The 22506-nt window shown below is 47.2% G+C and overlaps 1 long non-coding RNA gene across 1 annotated transcript in view; it reads left to right on the forward strand.

The window, feature by feature from the left end:
- The first annotated feature begins 16083 nt into the window (after positions 1 to 16083).
- The window catches only part of LOC135058123 (uncharacterized), a 200393-nt gene continuing 193970 nt past the window's right edge, over positions 16084 to 22506 (forward strand). Inside the window, exon 1 of the long non-coding RNA XR_010244620.1 lies at positions 16084 to 16155. This is a non-coding gene — a long non-coding RNA (uncharacterized LOC135058123). The remainder of the gene's footprint in view (positions 16156 to 22506) is intronic.

Consider the following 22506-nt stretch of genomic DNA (forward strand, 5'->3'; position numbering starts at 1 on the left):
CAAGGCGCTCACACGCTTATCTAAACAAGTGGCGTTACCCTCTCCTGAGACGGCCGCACTTAAAGATCCAGCAGATAGGAGGATGGAAAATATCCAAAAAAGTATATACACACATACAGGTGTTATACTACGACCAGCTATAGCGACAGCCTGGATGTGCAGTGCTGGAGTAGCTTGGTCAGAGTCCCTGATTGAAAATATTGATACCCTGGATAGGGACAATGTTTTACTGTCTTTAGAGCAAATAAAGGATGCATTTCTTTATATGCGTGATGCACAGAGGGATATCTGCACACTGGCATCACGGGTAAGTGCTATGTCCATTTCGGCCAGAAGAAGTTTATGGACGCGACAGTGGTCAGGCGATGCGGACTCAAAACGGCATATGGAAGTTTTGCCGTATAAAGGGGAGGAGTTATTTGGAGTCGGTCTATCAGATTTGGTGGCCACGGCTACAGCCGGGAAATCCACCTTTTTACCTCAAGTTACTCCCCAACAGAAAAAGACACCGACTTTTCAACCGCAGCCCTTTCGTTCCTTTAAAAACAAGAGAGCAAAGGGATATTCATATCTGCCACGAGGCAGAGGAAGGGGGAAGAGACAGCAACAGGCAGCTCCTTCCCAGGAACAGAAGCCCTCCCCCGCTTCTACAAAAGCCTCAGCATGACGCTGGGGCTTCTCAAGCGGACTCGGGGGCGGTGGGCGGTCGTCTCAAGAATTTCAGCGCGCAGTGGGCTCACTCGCAGGTAGATCCCTGGATCCTGCAGATAATATCTCAGGGATACAGGTTGGAACTAGAGACAGATCCACCTCGCCGTTTCCTGAAGTCTGCTTTACCAACGTCCCCCTCCGAAAGGGAGACGGTCTTGGAAGCCATTCACAAGCTGTACTCTCAGCAGGTGATAGTCAAGGTACCTCTTCTACAACAAGGAAAGGGGTATTATTCCACTCTATTTGTGGTACCGAAGCCGGATGGCTCGGTAAGACCTATTCTAAATCTGAAGTCCTTGAACCTGTACATAAAGAAGTTCAAGTTCAAGATGGAGTCACTCAGAGCAGTGATAGCGAACCTGGAAGAAGGGGACTTTATGGTATCCTTGGACATCAAGGATGCGTACCTCCACGTTCCAATTTACCCCTCACACCAGGGGTACCTCAGGTTCGTCGTACAAAACTGTCACTATCAGTTTCAGACGCTGCCGTTCGGATTGTCCACGGCACCTCGGGTCTTTACAAAGGTAATGGCCGAGATGATGATTCTTCTTCGAAGAAAAGGCGTATTAATTATCCCATACTTGGACGATCTCCTGATAAGGGCAAGGTCCAGAGAACAGCTAGAGATGGGATTAGCACTGTCTAAAACAGCACGGGTGGATTCTGAATATTCCAAAATCCCAGTTAATGGCAACAACTCGTCTGCTGTTCCTAGGGATGATTCTGGACACGGTTCAGAAAAAGGTTTTTCTCCCGGAGGAAAAAGCCAAGGAGTTATCCGAGCTTGTCAGGAACCTCCTAAAACCAGGAAAGGTGTCTGTACATCAATGCACAAGAGTCCTGGGAAAAATGGTGGCTTCTTACGAAGCAATTCCATTCGGCAGATTCCACGCAAGAATTTTCCAGAGGGATCTGTTGGACAAATGGTCAGGGTCGCATCTTCAGATGCACCAGCGGATAACCCTGTCTCCAAGGACAAGGGTATCTCTTCTGTGGTGGTTGCAGAGTGCTCATCTATTGGAGGGCCGCAGATTCGGCATACAGGATTGGATCCTGGTGACCACGGACGCCAGCCTGAGAGGCTGGGGAGCAGTCACACAAGGAAGAAACTTCCAGGGAGTGTGGACGAGCCTGGAAACGTCTCTTCACATAAACATTCTGGAACTAAGAGCAATCTACAATGCTCTAAGCCAGGCAGAACCTCTGCTTCAGGGAAAACCGGTGTTGATCCAGTCGGACAACATCACGGCAGTCGCCCATGTGAACAGACAGGGCGGCACAAGAAGCAGGAGTGCAATGGCAGAAGCTGCAAGGATTCTTCGCTGGGCAGAGAATCATGTGATAGCACTGTCAGCAGTGTTCATCCCGGGAGTGGACAACTGGGAAGCAGACTTCCTCAGCAGACACGACCTTCACCCGGGAGAGTGGGGACTTCATCCAGAAGTCTTCCACATGCTGGTAACCCGTTGGGAAAGACCAATGGTGGACATGATGGCGTCTCGCCTCAACAAAAAACTGGACAGGTATTGCGCCAGGTCAAGAGATCCGCAGGCAATAGCTGTGGACGCGCTGGTAACGCCTTGGGTGTACCAGTCGGTGTATGTGTTTCCTCCTCTGCCTCTCATACCAAAAGTATTGAGAATTATACGGCAAAGAGGCGTAAGAACGATACTAGTGGTTCCGGATTGGCCAAGAAGGTCTTGGTACCCGGAACTTCAAGAGATGATCACGGAAGATCCGTGGCCTCTACCTCTAAGGAGGGACTTGCTTCAGCAGGGTCCCTGTCTGTTTCAAGACTTACCGCGGCTGCGTTTGACGGCATGGCGGTTGAACGCCGGATCCTAAAGGAAAAAGGCATGCCGGAAGAAGTCATTCCTACTTTGATTAAAGCAAGGAAGGAAGTAACCGTGCAACATTATCACCGCATTTGGCGAAAATATGTTGCGTGGTGCGAGGATCGGAGTGCTCCGACGGAGGAATTTCAACTGGGTCGATTCCTACATTTCCTGCAATCAGGATTGTCTATGGGTCTCAAATTGGGATCTATTAAGGTTCAAATTTCGGCCCTGTCGATTTTCTTCCAGAAAGAATTGGCTTCAGTCCCTGAAGTCCAGACTTTTGTTAAGGGAGTGCTGCATATACAGCCTCCTGTGGTGCCTCCAGTGGCACCGTGGGATCTCAATGTGGTTTTGGACTTTCTAAAATCTCATTGGTTTGAACCACTAAAAAATGTGGATTTGAAATATCTCACATGGAAAGTGACCATGCTACTAGCCCTGGCTTCGGCCAGGAGAGTGTCAGAACTGGCAGCTTTATCTTACAAAAGCCCATATCTGATTTTCCATTCGGACAGGGCGGAACTGCGGACTCGTCCGCATTTTCTCCCTAAGGTGGTGTCAGCATTTCATCTGAACCAGCCTATTGTAGTGCCTGCGGCTACAAGTGACTTGGAGGACTCCAAGTTACTGGACGTTGTCAGAGCATTGAAAATATATATTGCAAGGACAGCTGGAGTCAGAAAATCTGACTCGTTGTTTACATTGTATGCACCCAACAAGATGGGTGCTCCTGCGTCTAAGCAGACGATTGCTCGTTGGATCTGTAGCACAATCCAACTTGCACATTCTGTGGCAGGCCTGCCACAGCCTAAATCTGTAAAGGCCCACTCCACAAGGAAGGTGGGCTCATCTTGGGCGGCTGCCCGAGGGGTCTCGGCATTACAACTTTGCCGAGCAGCTACGTGGTCAGGGGAGAACACGTTTGTAAAATTTTACAAATTTGATACTCTGGCTAAGGAGGACCTGGAGTTCTCTCATTCGGTGCTGCAGAGTCATCCGCACTCTCCCGCCCGTTTGGGAGCTTTGGTATAATCCCCATGGTCCTTTCAGGAACCCCAGCATCCACTAGGACGATAGAGAAAATAAGAATTTACTTACCGATAATTCTATTTCTCGGAGTCCGTAGTGGATGCTGGGCGCCCATCCCAAGTGCGGATTATCTGCAATAATTGTACATAGTTATTGTTAACTAATTCGGGTTATTGTTGTAGGGAGCCATCTTTCAGAGGCTCCTCTGTTATCATACTGTTAACTGGGTTTAGATCACAAGTTGTACGGTGTGATTGGTGTGGCTGGTATGAGTCTTACCCGGGATTCAAAATTCCTCCCTTATTGTGTACGCTCGTCCGGGCACAGTACCTAACTGAGGCTTGGAGGAGGGTCATAGGGGGAGGAGCCAGTGCACACCACCTGATCGGAAAGCTTTACTTTTTGTGCCCTGTCTCCTGCGGAGCCGCTATTCCCCATGGTCCTTTCAGGAACCCCAGCATCCACTACGGACTCCGAGAAATAGAATTATCGGTAAGTAAATTCTTATTTTTCCATTCTCTTTTCAGTAGTGTACACACGATTCACTTCCAATTCTGCATTAACCCAATTGTCTCATATTTCCTATAAAAAATTATATAAGGCCAAATGTAATAGATAAAATGTCAAGGTTTGTTACTGGAAACCAACCTGCCTTAATAATAATTGCTGCTTTATATAGGTATGGTAACTCTGTCAGAAACACGATACCTATTACATTTGTCCCATTCTCACCAGATATTCCTCTGATAACTTTAATAGCCAGTCCAAACCTGAAATTAGATGTATACTTTCTGATTCAATCAGGGGTGTATTAATGCCCGAGCGGGGCCGCGTGCAGCTACCTCTTCTGAGCAGAGCCTACTAAAATTCTCACCTTGTTCCGGCAATCGGGTACCCACTCCAGCGCAGCACCATCTTACCAATGATATTCGGGAAGGTGGCACGTGCGCACAAGATAGCACAGTGCCAGAGCCTTTGCTTGCATTTCGTGGCGCCATCCTTCCGAAGATGCCGCTGGAACGGTGTACTGCAGAGGACATTGGACTCAATTACCAGCACCAGGTAGGTATACTCTGGTACAGGTTGTGTAGTGTGGTGCCCTCCTGGACTTCGGAGCCCATGTACATCACACACCCTGCACCCATTGTAGATACGCCTGTGAGCTCAATGTTCTGACCTATTCCTAATTCCTATGCAGTTGCTGCCATTCTCAGTCTGAATTTGCTTTTTTACTAAATACAAAATATATTCACAAATGATACGGAAATCTGTGTTAGCTAAAATGCTTTTACTACCTTCTTCCTATGGACTATCCTTTACTTAATGCAAAGCTGCATATCAATAGGCATTAAAAACTACAGTATGCAGAAGCTATACGGATATATGATAAATAAAAACTCATGAACAATTCCAAATGCAGATTCTTAGCCAAACTGTTGTGCATTTCCATTGGCAAGCACACTTGTACACAAGTATTACAGCACACATGTCATTCCTGGCAAGCATGCATTTCAATGCTGGAAGGAATTTTTAGGTGTCAAATCAAGAGTATTACAAAGGGTGTTGCTGACTTGCTGTCACTGCCCGCACCTTGGATGGAAAGCTACCACCGAGGACAGTGTGTACAACATACACAACCTGCCAGAAAATGAGCTTCTTCATCAAGAAGTCTTGCTCAGAAACAATAACATAGAGACAAGATGGGATCATCAGTCTCAATTATTAGGACAGAGTTTTCCTCCCATATTATTCTGTCTGTCACGTTCTCTTCAGGTTCCAAAGGAGTCGCTGTCTCATACATCATTTTTTTTATACAAAGGTTGAAGGCCCCCAAGGGGGTCCTTCCTGCCCACTATCCCACCCTTGATGTCTAACTACCTTCAGCAGAAGTGACAGAAGCCGTTCCTAGCTACAAGAGGAATATTTACATACCAATAAACCTCCAGCCACTGCATAATTGGGAGAAAGAAACCAGCCTGATGATTCCTCAAACACACTCTGCCTAGGTTACAGTCACACCACAAGCAGGTTTGTACATTCTCATGCCAGTCACTGATGCAGTCCATGAATTCGTAGTTCCTTATTGAGTTTGTGGAATGCACCATTACTTCTGTGAACTAATAATATTAAGATTATTAGTACAGATGACAAATGAAATTCAATTATAAGTGTCACAAAGTAATCTGCAAAAACTAAATGGAAGTGGTAAAAATTTACATTTTTTAAAACGCTGAAAAACAATGAAAACGTAAGCCTATTATACCTATTTATTAGTGATGAGCGGGTTCGGATCCTCGGGATCCGAACCCCCCCGAACTTCACCCATTTTACACGGGTCCGAGGGTCGAGCGCGCCCGAACGTCATCATCCCGCGGTCGGATTCTCGCGAGAATCGTATTCTATATAAGGAGCCACGCGTCGCCGCCATTTTTCACTCGTGCATTGGAGATGATCGTGAGAGGACGTGGCTGGTTTCTATGTTCAGTGTGCTGCAAATATCTGTGCTCAGTGTGCTGCAAATATCTGTGCTCAGTGTGCTGCAAGTGCAAATATCTACGTTCTCTGCCTGAAAAACGCTCCATATCTGTGCTCAGTGTGCTGCAAATATCTGTGCTCAGTGTGCTAATTGCTTTATTGTATAGTAGGAGGACAGTGCAGAGTTTTGCTGACCAGTGACCACCAGTATTATACGTTCTCTGCCTGAAAAACGCTCCATATCTGTGCTGCATTGTAGTATATAGTAGGAGGACAGTGCAGAATTTTGCTGACCACCAGTATAACTATATATATAGCAGTACGGTACAGTAGTCCACTGCTCTACCTACCTCTGTGTCGTCAAGTATACTATCCATCCATACCTGTGGTGCATTTCAGTTTTGCACAGTTTGCTGACCACAAATATATACTATATAGCAGTACGGTACAGTAGGCCACTGCTCTACCTACCTCTGTGTCGTCAAGTATACTATCCATCCATACCTGTGGTGCATTTCAGTTTTGCACAGTTTGCTGACCACAAATATATACTATATAGCAGTACGGTACAGTAGGCCACTGCTCTACCTACCTCTGTGTCGTCAAGTATACTAGTATCCATCCATACCTGTGGTGCATTTCAGTTTTACACAGTTTGCTGTCCACCAGTATATAATCTATAGCAGTACGGTACAGAAGGCCACTGCTCTACCTACCTCTGTGTCGTCAAGTATACTATCCATCCATACCTGTGGTGCATTTCAGTTTTGCATAGTTTGCTGACCACCAATATATACTATATAGCAGTATGGTACAGTAGGCCACTGCTCTACCTACCTCTGTGTCGTCAAGTATACTATCCATCCATACCTGTGGTGCATTTCAGTTTTGCAGTTTGCTGTCCACCAGTATATAATATATAGCAGTACGGTACAGTAGGCCACTGCTCTACCTACCTCTGTGTCGTCAAGTATACTAGTATCCATCCATACCTTTGGTGCTTTTCAGTTTTGCACAGTTTGCTGTCCACCAGTATATAATATATAGCAGTACGGTACAGTAGGCCACTGCTCTACCTACCTCTGTGTCGTCAAGTATACTATCCATCCATACCTGTGGTGCATTTCAGTTTTGCACAGTTTGCTGACCACCAGTATATAGAGCCAGTTTGTGAAAGGAGAGATTGATTGCTTCTTTTTTGGTGGGGGCCCAAACCAACCAGTCATTTCAGTCACAGTCGTGTGGCAGACCCTGTCGCTGAAATGATGGGTTCGGTAAAGTGTGCATGTCCTGTTTATATAACATAAGGGTGGGTGGGAGGGCCCAAGGACAATTCCATCTTGCACCTCTTTTTTTCTTTCATTTTTCTTTGCATCATGTGCTGTTTGGGGACTATTTTTTTGAAGTGCCAACCTGCCTGACACTGCAGTGCCACTCCTAGATGGGCCAGGTGTTTGTGTCGGCCACTTGGGTCGCTTAGCTTAGCCATCCAGCGACCCTGGTGCACCTCTTTTTGTCTTTGCATCATGTGCTGTTTGGGGACTATTTTTTAAATCTGCCATCCTGTCTGACACTGCAGTGCCACTCCTAGATGGGCCAGGTGTTTGTGTCGGCCACTTGGGTCGCTTAGCTTAGCCATCAAGCGACCTTGGTGCACCTCTTTTTTTCTTTGCATCATGTGCTGTTTGGGGACTATTTTTTAAATCTGCCATCCTGTCTGACACTGCAGTGCCACTCCTAGATGGGCCAGGTGTTTGTGTCGGCCACTTGGGTCACTTAGCTTAGCCATCAAGCGACCTTGGTGCACCTCTTTTTTTCTTTGCATCATGTGCTGTTTGGGGACTATTTTCTAAATCTGGCATCCTGTCTGACACTGCAGTGCCACTCCTAGATGGGCCCGCTGTTTGTGTCGGCCACTTGTGTCGCTTAGCTTAGCCAATCAGCGACCTTGGTGCACCTCTTTTTTTCTTTGCATCATGTGCTGTTTGGGGACTATTTTTTTAATCTGCCATCCTGTCTGACACTGCAGTGCCACTCCTAGATGGGCCAGGTGTTTCTGTCGGCCACTTGGGTCGCTTAGCTTAGCCATCCAGCGACCTTGGTGCACCTCTTTTTTTCTTTGCATCATGTGCTGTTTGGGGACTATTTTTTTAATCTGCCATCCTGTCTGACACTGCAGTGCCACTCCTAGATGGGCCAGGTGTTTGTGTCGGCCACTTGGGTCGCTTAGCTTAGTCACAAAGCTACCTCATTGCGCCTCTTTTTTTCTTTGCATCATGTGCTGTTTGGGGACTATTTTTTTGAAGTGCCATCCTGCCTGACACTGCAGTGCCACTCCTAGATGGGCCAGGTGTTTCTGTCGGCCACTTGGGTCGCTTAGCTTAGCCATCCAGCGACCTTGGTGCACCTCTTTTTTTCTTTGCATCATGTGCTGTTTGGGGACTATTTTTTTAATCTGCCATCCTGTCTGACACTGCAGTGCCACTCCTAGATGGGCCAGGTGTTTGTGTCGGCCACTTGGGTCGCTTAGCTTAGTCACACAGCTACCTCATTGCGCCTCTTTTTTTCTTTGCATCATGTGCTGTTTGGGGACTATTTTTTTGAAGTGGCATCCTGTCTGACACTGCAGTGCCACTCCTAGATGGGTCAGGTGTTTGTGTCGGCCACTTGGGTCACTTAGCTTAGTCATCCAGCGACCTCGGTGCAAATTTTAGGACTAAAAATAATATTGTGAGGTGTGAGGTGTTCAGAATAGACTGAAAATGAGTGGAAATTATGGTTATTGAGGTTAATAATACTATGGGATCAAAATGATTTAAGCTGTTTTTGAGGGTTTTTTGTAAAAAAACACCCGAATCCGCCAAAAAAATTTCAGGGAGGTTTTGCCAAAACGCATCCGAATCCAAAACACGGCCTCGGAACCGAATCCAGAACCAAAACACAAAACCCGAAAAATGTCCGGTGCACATCACTACTGTTTATTAATGGCATTCAGCTTTAAAATCTCTAAAAACATCAGTAGTTGCATCTTTATCATTCTAGTCCCCACTATTTGTAATGGGACTGCGGTCTGGGCCAATGGAGAAAAGTGGATTAGTCCAGAAACATCCCATTCTTATAACGCTGTATATTGTTAGTGGTTTGATGTATATGTGTATGTATTACAATGTATTATAGTGCAATGTGACTCTTGTACTGGAATACATACAAATTACCGGCGGCTGGCATGCCGGCTGTCAAGATACTGACAGCAGAAACCTGGTCGCCAGTATACCGGCAGCAGGGCAAGCGCTAGAAAGCCTCTTGATGACTCGCAGCGCTCGTCGCGCTGCAGGCACGTCGGCTCGCTGTGCTTGCCACAGGTTATATTCTGCCTGTTTGGGTGTCGTAGACACCCATAGAGGGAGAATAGGCTGGCTCGTCAGTATTCCGGTGAGGGGCATTTCACCACCTGTTGGGATTCTGGCGTCGGCATTTTGACCGCTGGGATCTCCTGATTACCTCCCTTGTACTGTATATGTGTAAATGTCACCAGGCAGAGACATTCAGGCTCGTACTGTGATCAATTTAAATAGGAGAGGGCCCATGTGTAGGCTCTCTGGCAGTACAATAGATTCAGGCTTTGTGCTAGAGTCTACTGCGCATGCGCAGATATCTGGGAATCGTACCCTATGTCATGCTCGGCGTAAGTTGGGGTTCCGACAACCGAGTTTTGGCTGAAGGGACAGCTACCTGTGAGGAGAGTAAACGAGGTGGCTGAATGTAATTCCTCCTCATGGGGTGGAAGCCAAACTAAGTATTAACGTTGGCCGGAGGGCGTAAAGAAAAGGAGGACTTCGTAGGAAGATAACTGTAGTTTTAATGAATAATCAGGCTGTACACGAATATTAGAGCAATTGAAGAAACTGGAAGAATTAGAGTCTATGGTTAAATGACTTGAAGAGTGAAGCTGAAGAACTCCGGTAAAGAAGAACTGAAGACTGTGTTTTATGATTAAAAGACGAGGCTGAAGAACTTGGACTTTGAAGAAATGAAGACTGTGGTTTGTGATTGAAAGACGAGGCTGAAGAACTTAGACTTTGAAGAAATGAAGACGTCTGCGGGAACTGCCGTTAGCACCTGGAGCTCCTCTACATCCTGGGACCCTGTGAGCGCTTCCACGAGTGGCAACGGACTTAGACAGCAGGACTGCAGCAGCGTTTAGGTAACCAATGGGTGAAAGCAACCAGGACCAGAGAACCAGAAGTAACCTGGGAGCACAGAGCTGGAGAACCTTTCACAAGGAAGTAACATGAAGCACTGGCACTCTCCCTCTGAGCCAGCCCCCTTTTGTAGGGGGAGAACACGCAGGATTGGCTGGACACAGATTGAGAACTTCATTGGTAATACTCTGGTTTCCAAAATGGCTGCCCCCAGGACAGGAGACATACAGTTGTGCTCATAAGTTTACATACCCTAGCTGAATTTGTGATTTTCTGGCCATTTGTCAGAAATATGAGTGATAACTCACAAACTTTTCTTTCACTCATGGTTAGTGGTTGGGTGAAGCCATTTATTGTCAAACAACTGTGTTTACTCTTTTTAAATCATAATGACAACAGAAACTACCCAAATGACCCTGATCAAAAGTTTACATACAGAGTAAACACAGTTGTTTGACAATAAATGGCTTCACCCAACCTCTAACCATGAGTGAAAGAAAAGTTTGTGAGTTATCATTCATATTCTCTGACAAATGTCCAGAAAATCACAAATTCTGCTAGGGTATGTAAACTTATGAGCACAACTGTACTTAGCTGTTAGCACACAGCTTTAGCGAGCTTCTGTCTCTGACACACTATACTATGTCACCACTAGAGGACCTTACCCAGACCCTCGGCCCCCGGCCCTTGGCAGCCGCACATCCGTCCGGAAGGACCCGCCGCCAGCAGCTCCCTGCCGCCGCACCAACCAGCGGGATGGTAACCCGCTGGAGCACCCGCCAGAGGTAAAGCTCCGGAGCCTGACACCCTAACCACAGTCTCACGCCATTTTGCCAGTGATTTTCTGCTGCTCTGTAATGCCGGCTGAAGCGGGACTCTGGGCAGCTAAGTATAATTATGGGTCCAGGGTGTGCAATGTGGGCCCCCTGGACCCAGGGGCCCATGTGCACTGCATATGCTGTACCCATTATAGATATGCCAATGACTGTGAGGGTTCTTTGTCCTTTATGAAATGCATCTTTACACATCCGGCGAGCGTCACAGTGGGTCATATCCTGCCTGGACAGAAATGCTTGAGCCAGGTCGCACGTGGTGATGGCAACAAGGTAGAGGCTGAAAGAGGTCTCAGGTAAATCCCTGGTGAAGCGAATCTTCGTGGTCAGGAGGATTTGGTGCAGCTACAATGCAGTGGGGAGTGATGATGGTTGTTGGATATAACCTGGTCCTTGCCGAGGAGGTGTAATGACTCTCATTACACTGCAGAATGGCAAGGATTGGCGGCAAGGAAGATGCTATTACATGTGGCCCTTGATGTTTTGCTTTACACACAACTATGATTATCTCTTGTATAGTAATAATGTAGGAATGCTACAGCAAATATGAAATGATCATCATTTTTTTAATATTGCAATAAATCACCGGTTTGTTAGGGGATAGTTAACTAAAATGAGATACTGTATATATTACACTCCGGGAATTGCTGACAATTACATGCACCTGCTTTACAGGTAATTAGATGAATATGTTGAACAAAGTATAATTACACAGTTATGAAGGGGATCCCATGGCAATAGATGTGATAATATTTTCCTTGCAATTTAGTTATCTGAACTGAGTTCTGCAATCAGTCTTTTTAGAACCTCAAGATGCACATTTATATATGTTATTCCTATTGACTGCAGACACAGAACGTTTATGAGCGTGGAAAAGGGTGTAGATATTCAGTCATTTATTACTGCATCTTCCTCCTATTTCCATCAGCTGACGGGTTTCACAGAGCCTCAGCATGTTGGCTGAATGTGGAGGATCGAAAGCAGCCACTACCCTGAACGCCTCTCTGCTATGATCGATAGACAGATAGACAGATAGATATGAGATGTGCAGCTGGCCCTTTTCGTGTTTTGGTTCTAATTCCACTTGTGTTTTGGTTTTGGCTTGGTTCTGCCAAAACCACCCTTTTGTGTTTTGGTTTTGGATCTGGATGATTTTTGAAAAAAACATAAAAACAGCTAAAATCACAGAATTTGGGGGTAATTTTGATCCTATGGTATTATTAACCTCAATAGCATTCATTTCCACTCATTTCCAGTCTATTGTGAACACCTCACAATATTGTTTTTAGGCTTAAAAGTTGCACCGAGGTGGCTGTATGATCAAGCTAAGGGACAATTGGCCCATTTAGGAGTGGCGCTGCAGTGGCAGACAGGAGGGCAGATATAAAAAAAAAGGCCCCAAACAGCACATGATGCAAAGAAGAAAAAAAAGGTGCACGGAGGTTGCTGTATGACTAAGCTAAGCGACACAACCACCTGGCCCATCTAGTAGTGTCACGCAGTGGCTGAATGTCGAGAGTGGGCCGCAGTCGTTCGGTCCACTGACAGCCCCTGTCATTTTTTAAAAAATCTGCAATTGGTGGACTTATACGGCAGTACCCCAAGACTAATACAGCAGTATGCAAAGATGTCAAAGAGTTGCAATGGGGTAGCTGTATGACTAAGCCAAGCAACACAAACAATTCCAACTGGAATTATATGTCCAAATCACTGGAATTAATTAGCAAAATCACTGTAATTAATAATTATATGTCCAAATCACTGTAATTATACTGCAAAATCACTGTAATTATACGTCCAAATCACTGGAATTAATTGGCAAAATCACTATAATTAATAATGATACGTCCAAATCACTGGAATTATACTGCAAAATCACTGTATTTATACATCTAAATCACTGGAATTAATTGGCAAAATCACTGTAATTAATAATTATACGTCCAAATCACTGGAATGAAATGACAAAATCTCGGTATCACTTGCCTAGTGAAGTGGAATCTAGATGGGATTTGGTACCTCCATCAATTGTCTAAATCCCACTGCAGTAATGGCGGATACCGGACGCACGTCTAACACCAACATAAGTGTCAAGGCCTCAGTTATGAGGGCTTCCATCGTCATGTGAAGCTGAACCACAAGTCATGAACATAGGCCAGGGCCTCAGCCGTTCCTTGCCACTCCGTGTCGTATATGGCATATTGGCAAGTTTACGTTTCTCCTCAGACCATTTAAATTTCTTTTTTTAGGTCTTTTTACTGAACTTTGGCTTTTTGGCTTTTACATGCCCTCTACTATCACAATGGGCATTGGCCTTGGCAGACGACATTGATGGCATTTTGTTGTCTATGTCATGGCTAGTGGCAGCAGCTTCAGCACTAGGAGGAAGTGGTTCTTGATCTTTCCCTATTTTATCCTCCAAATGTTTGTTCTCCATTATTTTTCTGGAGTTATATAACACAATATGCGGCACAAGAGAGCGTACCCCTACACCTCACAGGGCAAACCCTGTAAAAATTATTTGGATTAAATATTAATAACCCCTTTATTTGGAGTAAATAATATACAGCACAGGTCAGCACCACTGAATTTATATGGCAATGGCAGCACCATTGGACTGGATTTATATGGAATTATGTGAACTTACATGGAATTATCATAGGTGTGCGCAGGGGGGTGCCTGTTGCGCACAGGCACCCCCTAATGTCTGGCACTCCGATCACACATGCCTGATGCAGCGATCGCCGAGCAGGCTGATTACTGTCCCCTCTGCGCTGCACCCTGTCAGGACTGCAGTACTGACCGGACGCCTGGGTTAATCAAGGGTGCCACTGCTACCGGCTTTCAAGCTCCCGGCTCCACTTCCATGTACAAAAACATGTGATGTGATTACGTCATGCTGCTCGCAGGCGCACCCGCCACATGCCCACCTCTCTCCTTCTATGCTATGCCAACGCCAGTCACTGATGAGGATCAGCATGCAGCCAGCATTCCTCTTAGGAAGACAAATTCAATACTGGCAGGCGGCCGGCAGCAGCATTTTCCAGCAGCAGCAGTACTAGTCTGCGACTGTCAGTGTCAGTGAGTGGCTGACTTGTAAGTTAGCTGCTGCAGCTTGCAGGGGAAAGAGGGGGGAGTCAGACCAGGCTGAGGAGGAGCACTGTAATTGCAGTGAGTGCCATCAGGGGTGTTTGGTGCACACCACAACATCTGACAATGTATCTGCTTTATTAGGATTGGTACAAGGGTGGATATTTTATATTGCGATGACACTCCCAAAAGGCGGTGCTAGACACACCCCTCTGATGGTGCACCCCCTAATAAAATGTGCTGCGCACGCCTATGGGAATTATACGGCAGTATCACGGGGAATTATACGGCAGTATCACGGGGAATTATACGGCAGTATCACGGGAATTATACGCCAGTTTTCTGAGAATTATATGGCAATATCACAGGAATTAGATGGCAATGTCACAGGAATTATACGCCAGTATCACTGGAATTATATGGCAGTATCACAGGAATTATACGCCAGTATTACTGAAATTATATGGCAGTATCAAACTAATGGTACGCCAGTATTCCGAGAATTATACGGCAATGTCACAGGAATTATACGCCAGTATTCCGAGAATTATATGGCAATATCACAGGAATTATACGCCAGTATTCCGAGAATTATACGGCAATGTCACAGGAATTATACGCCAGTATTCCGAGAATTATATGGCAATATCACAGGAATTATACGGCAGTATTCCGAGAATTATACGGCAATGTCACAGGAATTATACGCCAGTATTCCGAGAATTATACGGCAATATCACAGGAATTATACAGCAATATTATAGGAATTATACGCCAGTATTACGAGAATTATACGGCAATATCACAGGAATCATATGGCAGTATCATGGGTATTATATGGAATATCACAGGAATTATACACCAGTATCACAGGAATTATACGTCAGAAACACTGGATATATGGCAGCAGAGGACACCACTACTGTGACTGGTCACTGGACTGATGTAGCACAAGACACTACCCCTGGTCTAATGCAGGACAACACAGCAGCACTAAAAGGGACTTATACAGCGACACTGGATATATGGCAGCAGAGGACATCACCACTGTGACTGGTCACTGGACTGATACTGCACAAGACACTACCCCTGGTCTGATGCAAGACAACACAGCAAAAATGCAAGGGACTTATACAGCAGCCAGCAGCACTGGGGACATATAGCAGCAGAGGATACCAACACTGTGATTGGCTGGACTGATGCAGCATAAGACACTGACTACACTGGACTGGACTGAGCAGCACAAGACAGCACTAGACTCACCACCCCACGTTCCCACCCCCACACAGACACTGAGGACGAAGACACGTCCTCTCACTACACTCTCTGAGACTGGGGTGAAAATGCCCGCGACAGGCGGCTCCTTATATGGAATCCAAATCCCCCGAGAATCCGACAGCGGGATGATGACATTTTGCCTCATTCGAGTTTCCGAGTCAGGCGGGAAAACCAGAGCCTGACTCGGAACTGGGCTCAGAGTGTGAAGTCCAGTAGGGTTCGGTTCTCAGAAAACCGAACCTGCTTATCCCTAATATATATATATATATATATATATATATATATATATATATTTATATATATATTAGAGAGAGAGAGCATAGTTGGCTGATAAGCAGGCCCGGCGCTACCCGCTCAGCAAGGTCTGCAAAGCAGGGAGGCGCTGGGCTAGAGAGGCGCTCTCCCTGCTCCGCAACCATACTGACGAGCAGCGCCTGCCTCACTGTGTAGTGTAACATGCTGCTGCGCCGCCGGCCGTACAGAGGAACTTCATCACGGATCTCCTCCTGCAATAGGGCCCTCCCCCCTTCCTGCTCACTCTCCTGAAGACACAGCACAGCAATCTCCAGCACGCCCGCTCCCTCCCCTCCCTCTCCATCACGTGATACACACACTGACCTGTGTGTAGTGGAGGAGGAAGCAGCGTGAGGAGAGGAGCAGCACTAACAGCCAGTCACACGAGGAGCAGTGGCTCAGGTTAGTGCAGCTGCTGCAGATAAACAAAGGGGGAGACTGTCCTTTTACTGTGTGCTGGGAGGGGGAGGGGGTCCTTTTACTGTGTGCTGGGAGGGGGAGGGGGAGACTGTCCTTTTACTGTGTGCTGGGAGGGGGGGTCCTTTTACTGTGTGCTGGGAGGGGGAGGGGGGTCCTTTTACTGTGTGCTGGGAGGGGGAGGGGGGGTCCTTTTACTGTGTGCTGGGAGGGGGTCCTTTTACTGTGTGCTGGGAGGGGGAGGGGGTCCTTTTACTGTGTGCTGGGAGGGGAAGGGGGTCCTTTTACTGTGTGCTGGGAGGAGGAGGGGGTCCTTTTACTGTGTGCTGGGAGGGGGAGGGGGTCCTTTTACTGTGTGCTGGGAGGGGGAGGGGGTCCTTTTACTGTGTGCTGGGAGGGGGAGGGGGGGTCCTATTACTGTGTGCTGGGGAGGGGGGGTCCTATTACTGTGTGCTGGGAGGGGGAGGGGGCTCCTATTACTGTGTGCTGGGAGGGGGGTCCTATTACTGTGTGCTGGGGAGGGGGGGGTCCTATTACTGTGTGCTGGGAGGGGGAGGGGGGTCCTATTACTGTGTGCTGGGGAGGGGGGGTCCTATTACTGTGTGCTGGGAGGGGGAGGGGGCTCCTATTACTGTGTGCTGGGAGGGGGGTCCTATTACTGTGTGCTGGGAGGGGGGGGGGGGTCCTATTACTGTGTGCTGGGAGGGTGAGGAGGTCCTATTACTGTGTGCTGGGGAGGGGGGTCCTATTACTGTGTGCTGGGGAGGGGGGTCCTATTACTGTGTGCTGGGAGAGGGGTCCTATTACTGTGTGCTGGGAGGGTGAGGAGGTCCTATTACTGTGTGCTGGGAGGGGGGTCCTATTACTGTGTGCTGTGGAGGGTAAGGAGGTCCTATTACTGTGCTGGGAGGGGGGGAGTCCTATTACTGTGTGCTGGGGAGGGGGGGGGGAATCCTGTTACTGTGTGCTGTGGAGGGTGAGGAAGTCCTATTGTGTGCTGGGGGGGTCCTATTACTGTGTGCTGGGGGCGTCCAATTAATGTATGCTTGGCGAGGGGGGTCATTAATCTACTTGTGGAGGGGGGTCCTATTACTCTGCGCTTGGGGAGGGGTGTCCAATTAATCTGTGCTTGGGGGGATCCTATTAATGTGGGAGGGGGGGGGTGCCCTATTCTGTGCTTGAGGAGGGGGGTCATACTAATGTGTGCTGGGGGAGGGGGGGTGTCCTATGAATGTGTGCTTGGGGTGAGGGTTCATATTAATGTGTGCAGGGAGGCGGATGCAGGGTAGCGGCGATGTAGTATGTGGGGAGTGTGGTTCAGGGTTGCAGCTGCAGTGTAGTATGCGTGGAAGGGGGGCAGGGATAGTACCAGGGCCGGCGCTACCCGCTCACCAAGGTCTGCAATGCAGGGAAGCGCCGTGCTGGATAACGGCCAGCAACTATGTCAGCGTCTTGTAATGAGTCAAATTAACTCATTACAAGCCGCCTGTGCTGTGTGCGCCACCGGAGGAGAAAAGGAGCAGCGTCAGGGGAGGTCCCGGAGGAGAAGGAGGGAGGGGGACTGGAGCCACAGCAGCACTATGTAATTGGTAGCGGTGCCGCTGCAGCAGTCCCTCTCCTTCCGCATTGGCTGGCTGGTGCTGCTGTGAATGCTAGGATGCGCTTCCCTCATCCCAGCATTCACAGCGGCGGCAGCCAGCCAATGCGGAAGGAGAGGGGACTGCTGCAGCGGCGCCACTACCAATTACATAGCGCTGCTGTGGCTCCAGTCCCCCTCCCTCCTCCTCCTTCTCCCATACCCGGGATCTGCCAGCACGAGGAACCTGACTGCCTGAGCCAGCGCGGAGAGATGGTAAGTATCATCTATTCTGTCTGCCTCTCTCTCTATCTATCCCTGTGTATCTATCTATTCTGTCTGCCGTAATGTGTAAAAAGGGGATGCTGTCTGCCGTACTGTGTAAAAAGGGGGACGCTGTCTGCCCTAATGTGTAAAAAGGTGCTGTCGCACAAAGTTGCATCCAGGCATTGCCCCTGGACGCACCTGTGTGATTTGTGGGTCCACCTGAAAATGGTGGAAAGAATGAAAAACAAATCTGATTTATTCTCACTTTGGGACCTCTTCTTTAGCTGTTAACATTCGGTTGAACTCGATATTGAGAGTTGGGTACATCATGATGTGTTTGCATTGGTGCAGGTGTGCGCAGAAATCTGCTTATCAAGTGCAATTGGAAAGTGCAGTATACATCCAGTTACTAGTATGGTGATAGTGCCTCTGCCACCTCAAGGGATCAGAGCATTTGTGCAAATACTAGCGCTCAGTTTGGTCGTAAATGACCTTTATTAACTCAGTAATTCATTTTATTGTATAAGTAACACTGTGTAATGTGACTGATGGACACTATATTGTGCGTTGTAATGTGAATTGGTACTATTCTGTGGTCACGCCCCTTCCCCATTAAGCCACGCCCCTAAATTTTTGGTGCGTGCCTTAGGCGCGCATCTGTCCCTTTTACGTGTGTGAGGAAGGGCGCAAATTCATTTTTTGCAGGAGGCCGCCGAACACCCTAGCACCGGCCCTGCTGATAAGGTATGGCTTTAGGCTTTGCATCAGATAGATCTCTGCATAATAGATTGGGCGTCAAATTTGGCACTGCATATTAGACGGTATTAAATATGGTACTGCATATGTTATAGGGCACAAAATAAGCATCTGCATATTTCACTGGGCACCAGATATTGCATATGGGCCCTCATTCAGCTTCAGTTGCAGTTTTGCTATTTTAGCAAAACTCCAACTGCTATCAGTTACATGCTGGGGGCCGCCCAGCACAGGGCAAGGCCGTCTGTCATGCTAATAGCGGCCAGCAATCACAATTCAATTGCCCCCGCAATGCCACATTGCCGCTCTGACAATGCCACTTTGCCGCTCCAACCGCCTTGTGAACGCCTCTGCCTGTCAATCCGGCAGAGGCGTTCACATCAATGCGATACACTCAAATTGTCCGGCCTGCGCACGCACAAAATGGGACCTGTGCGTGTATACTGGGCCAAAAATCGGCATAATGCACTGCATATTAAACAAGCTACAAGATAGGACACAGCATATAAGATAAGGCACAAAATAGGACACTGCATACTAGAAAAGCCACAAGATAAGGCATTGCATATTAGAATCTGCTTATTTGGCTGTAAATACAACAATAGCCACCACCAGCTAAAGATCTATGTATGTGTTTGGGACACGTTATGGCAATGCATATAAGGAGAGTACATCAGGTTTTATAGGCGTATTATATTAGAGACCAGACATGCCTCTGCATTTTAAATTGCCATTACAAGAGGTGACTCAGCATGTTGGTCATGACACCAAATCAGTGACGTGTGGTGAGGTCAATGAGTGGGGAGGCACTGGCTAACTAAAGTGGATTTACATCAGCATACAACCCCCCTAACCCTCCCTTCCCGCAGCCTGACCCTAACCTAATGACACAATGGGGTCGATTCAATTCTCTGACAGTTGAATAACTCCGGGAATTAGCTCCCATCGCTATTCAAGTCAGCTCAAGTTAAGTCGGGCAAATGCCCGTTCTCCCGGACTTAACAGGTTGATTTGTCGGGAGAACGGGCATTCTCCAACTTAACTCCCCGCCACGATGCTGATTCCCGACAGAATCAGCCTCGCGTCGACCGCACGGCAGCACTTTTGTCGGGTTTCCTCTCGCATCCCCCGGGGGTGAGAGAAGAATTCCAGACAATTAAGTGTCACTGTATTGAATAGCACCGGGAGCTAATTCCTGGCGCTATTCAACTGTCAGAGAATTGAATCGACCCCAGTGAGTACTCCAGTGTACTCCAGTGTACAGAACAAGTAAAGAGCCTCAGCATCCATCTTCCTCCCACCCAGGGCTGTGCTGGTGTGTGTGTGTGTGTGTGTGTGTGTGTGTGTGTGTGTGTGTGTGTGTGTGTGTGTGTGTGTGTGTGAATGAAGGAGGTACCTACTTAGATTACTGCTTATCAATAACTCACATCCACAGACAGTAGCTGAGGGCTGGAAAACAAAAGACTGGAGCAGACAGTGACATGCATCCTGCTCCTGCCGTAACTCTGACCCTGACTACAGCAACCTGCAGTGGTGCCAAGAGGGGGCGGGGGGGGGGGGGGGGGGGGGAGGGGGGGTACAGATTACCCGGGCCTGGGCATGCCAGGGGGCCCAAGCCAGAGCACACCAGTAGCCTTTTTATTGGGGTGGGGGTGGGGGGGGAGGAATATTTTTTTTTTCTTTATTATAAATCAGTGGGCAGACGGGCATGTGGGCGGTGGGTTGGGCCACCGGGAGGAGGGATGTATGTGTGTGTCACCTGGCTGTTTGTCCCTTGTCGTGGACGTTCCAGCTGCTGCACCGCTGCTAGGATCTCACAAGACAATGACATCATCATCTTGTGAGTCATTCTCTGCAGCTGGCTCTGGATGGCCTCTACAGAATCAGCAGGCTTCAGGTGCAAAACTGTGACTTGAGAACTGTGACTGCAGATGCTGACAATTTATTAATTCTATATAAATATTCTATAAAACATGCATCCATACTTTACCATTAGTATTACATGTCCTGAAGAAATTTAGTCATTAAATAAAACGTTGACCCGCCTGACCTCGGCATTGTGGGAGTGGCCACAGATGCTAGAGGTTATAATTGACCTCTAGTGTCTGTGCGGCACTATGGGAGAGATGGCATGACTTATTTCCCATAGATCCGAGGAGCGGCAGCTGGAGACAGAGGACAGCAGCAGCGGTCGGGAAGCAGGAGCAGGGCTGGTGAGTATTTTTTTTTGTGAGCGGCGCTATCAGGGGCATGACTACAGGGGGCAAAACTACAGGGGGCACAGCTACAGGGGGAAAATCTACTGGGGGCACAACTACAGGGAGCATAACTGTGGCCACGCCCCTTCCCTATTTTTTGTATGACATTGTTTCTATTTTTTTTCTATTGTTTCTGTTTTTTGTATGACTTGTTTCTATCTGAATATATGTAAAGGAGTTACCTTCTACTTTGAAATATAACATTGCTGTTGAAATCTGACTATACCCGCAATAAGGTGGTGCTTTCTCACTATTGTGTATTAATTCTTGTGTGAGTTAATCGCAGCAGCAAATTTGTTAGCACTTGGGCAAAACCATGGCCCTCATTCAGAGTTGTTCGCTCGCTAGCTGCTTTTAGCAGCATTGCACACGCTAAGCCGCCGCCCTCTGGGAGTGTATTTTAGCTTAGCAGAATTGCGAACGAAAGATTAGCAGAATTGCGAATAGAAAATTCTTAGCAGTTTCTGAGTAGCTCCAGACTTACTCAGCCATTGCGATCAGTTCAGTCAGTTTCGTTCCTGGTTTGATGTCACAAACACACCCAGCGTTCGCCCAGACACTCCCCCGTTTCTTCAGACACTCCCGCGTTTTTCCCAGAAACGCCAGCGTTTTTTCGCACACGCCCAGAAAACGGCCAGTTTCCGCCCAGAAACACCCACTTCCTGTCAATCACACTCCGATCACCAGAACGATGAAAAATCCTTGTTATGCCGTGAGTAAAATACCTAACTTTTGTGTAAAATAACTAAGCGCATGCGCTCTGCGAACCTTGCGCATGCACAGTAAGCGACTAATCGCAATATAGCGAAAATCGTCAATGAGCGCACAACTCGGAATGACCACACCTATGTGCACTGCCGGGGGAGGGGGGGGGGGGTGCAGATATAACATTTGCAGAGAGAGTTAGATTTGGGTGTGGTGTGTTCAAACTGAAATCTAAATTGCAGTGTAGAAATAAAGCAGCCAGTATTTACCCTGTACAGAAACAAAATAACCCTCCTCTCTCTGCAAATGTTATATCTGCCCCCCCCCCCTGCAGTGCACATGGTTTTGACCAACTGCTAACAAATTTGCTGCTGCGATCAACTCTTAATTACCCCCTCAGTGAGAACGCCAGCCTATATTTTATCGTTCATTAGATAAATTCACTTATCGCAGAGGAAGGTATGGTTGCATTTAATATATATATATATATATATATATATATATATATATATATATACACTGCTCAAAAAAATAAAGGGAACACTAAAATAACACATCCTAGATCTGAATGAATGAAATATTCTTATTAAATACTTTGTTCTTTACATAATTGAATGTGCTGACAACAAAATCACACAAAAATTATCAATGGAAATCAAATTTATTAACCCATGGAGGTCTGGATTTGGAGTCACACACAAAAAAACACACACACACACACACACACACACACACACACACACACACACACACACACACACACACTGTGGTCAC

This window comes from Pseudophryne corroboree, chromosome 3 (assembly GCF_028390025.1).
Source record: "Pseudophryne corroboree isolate aPseCor3 chromosome 3, aPseCor3.hap2, whole genome shotgun sequence".
Taxonomy (NCBI): domain Eukaryota; kingdom Metazoa; phylum Chordata; class Amphibia; order Anura; family Myobatrachidae; genus Pseudophryne; species Pseudophryne corroboree.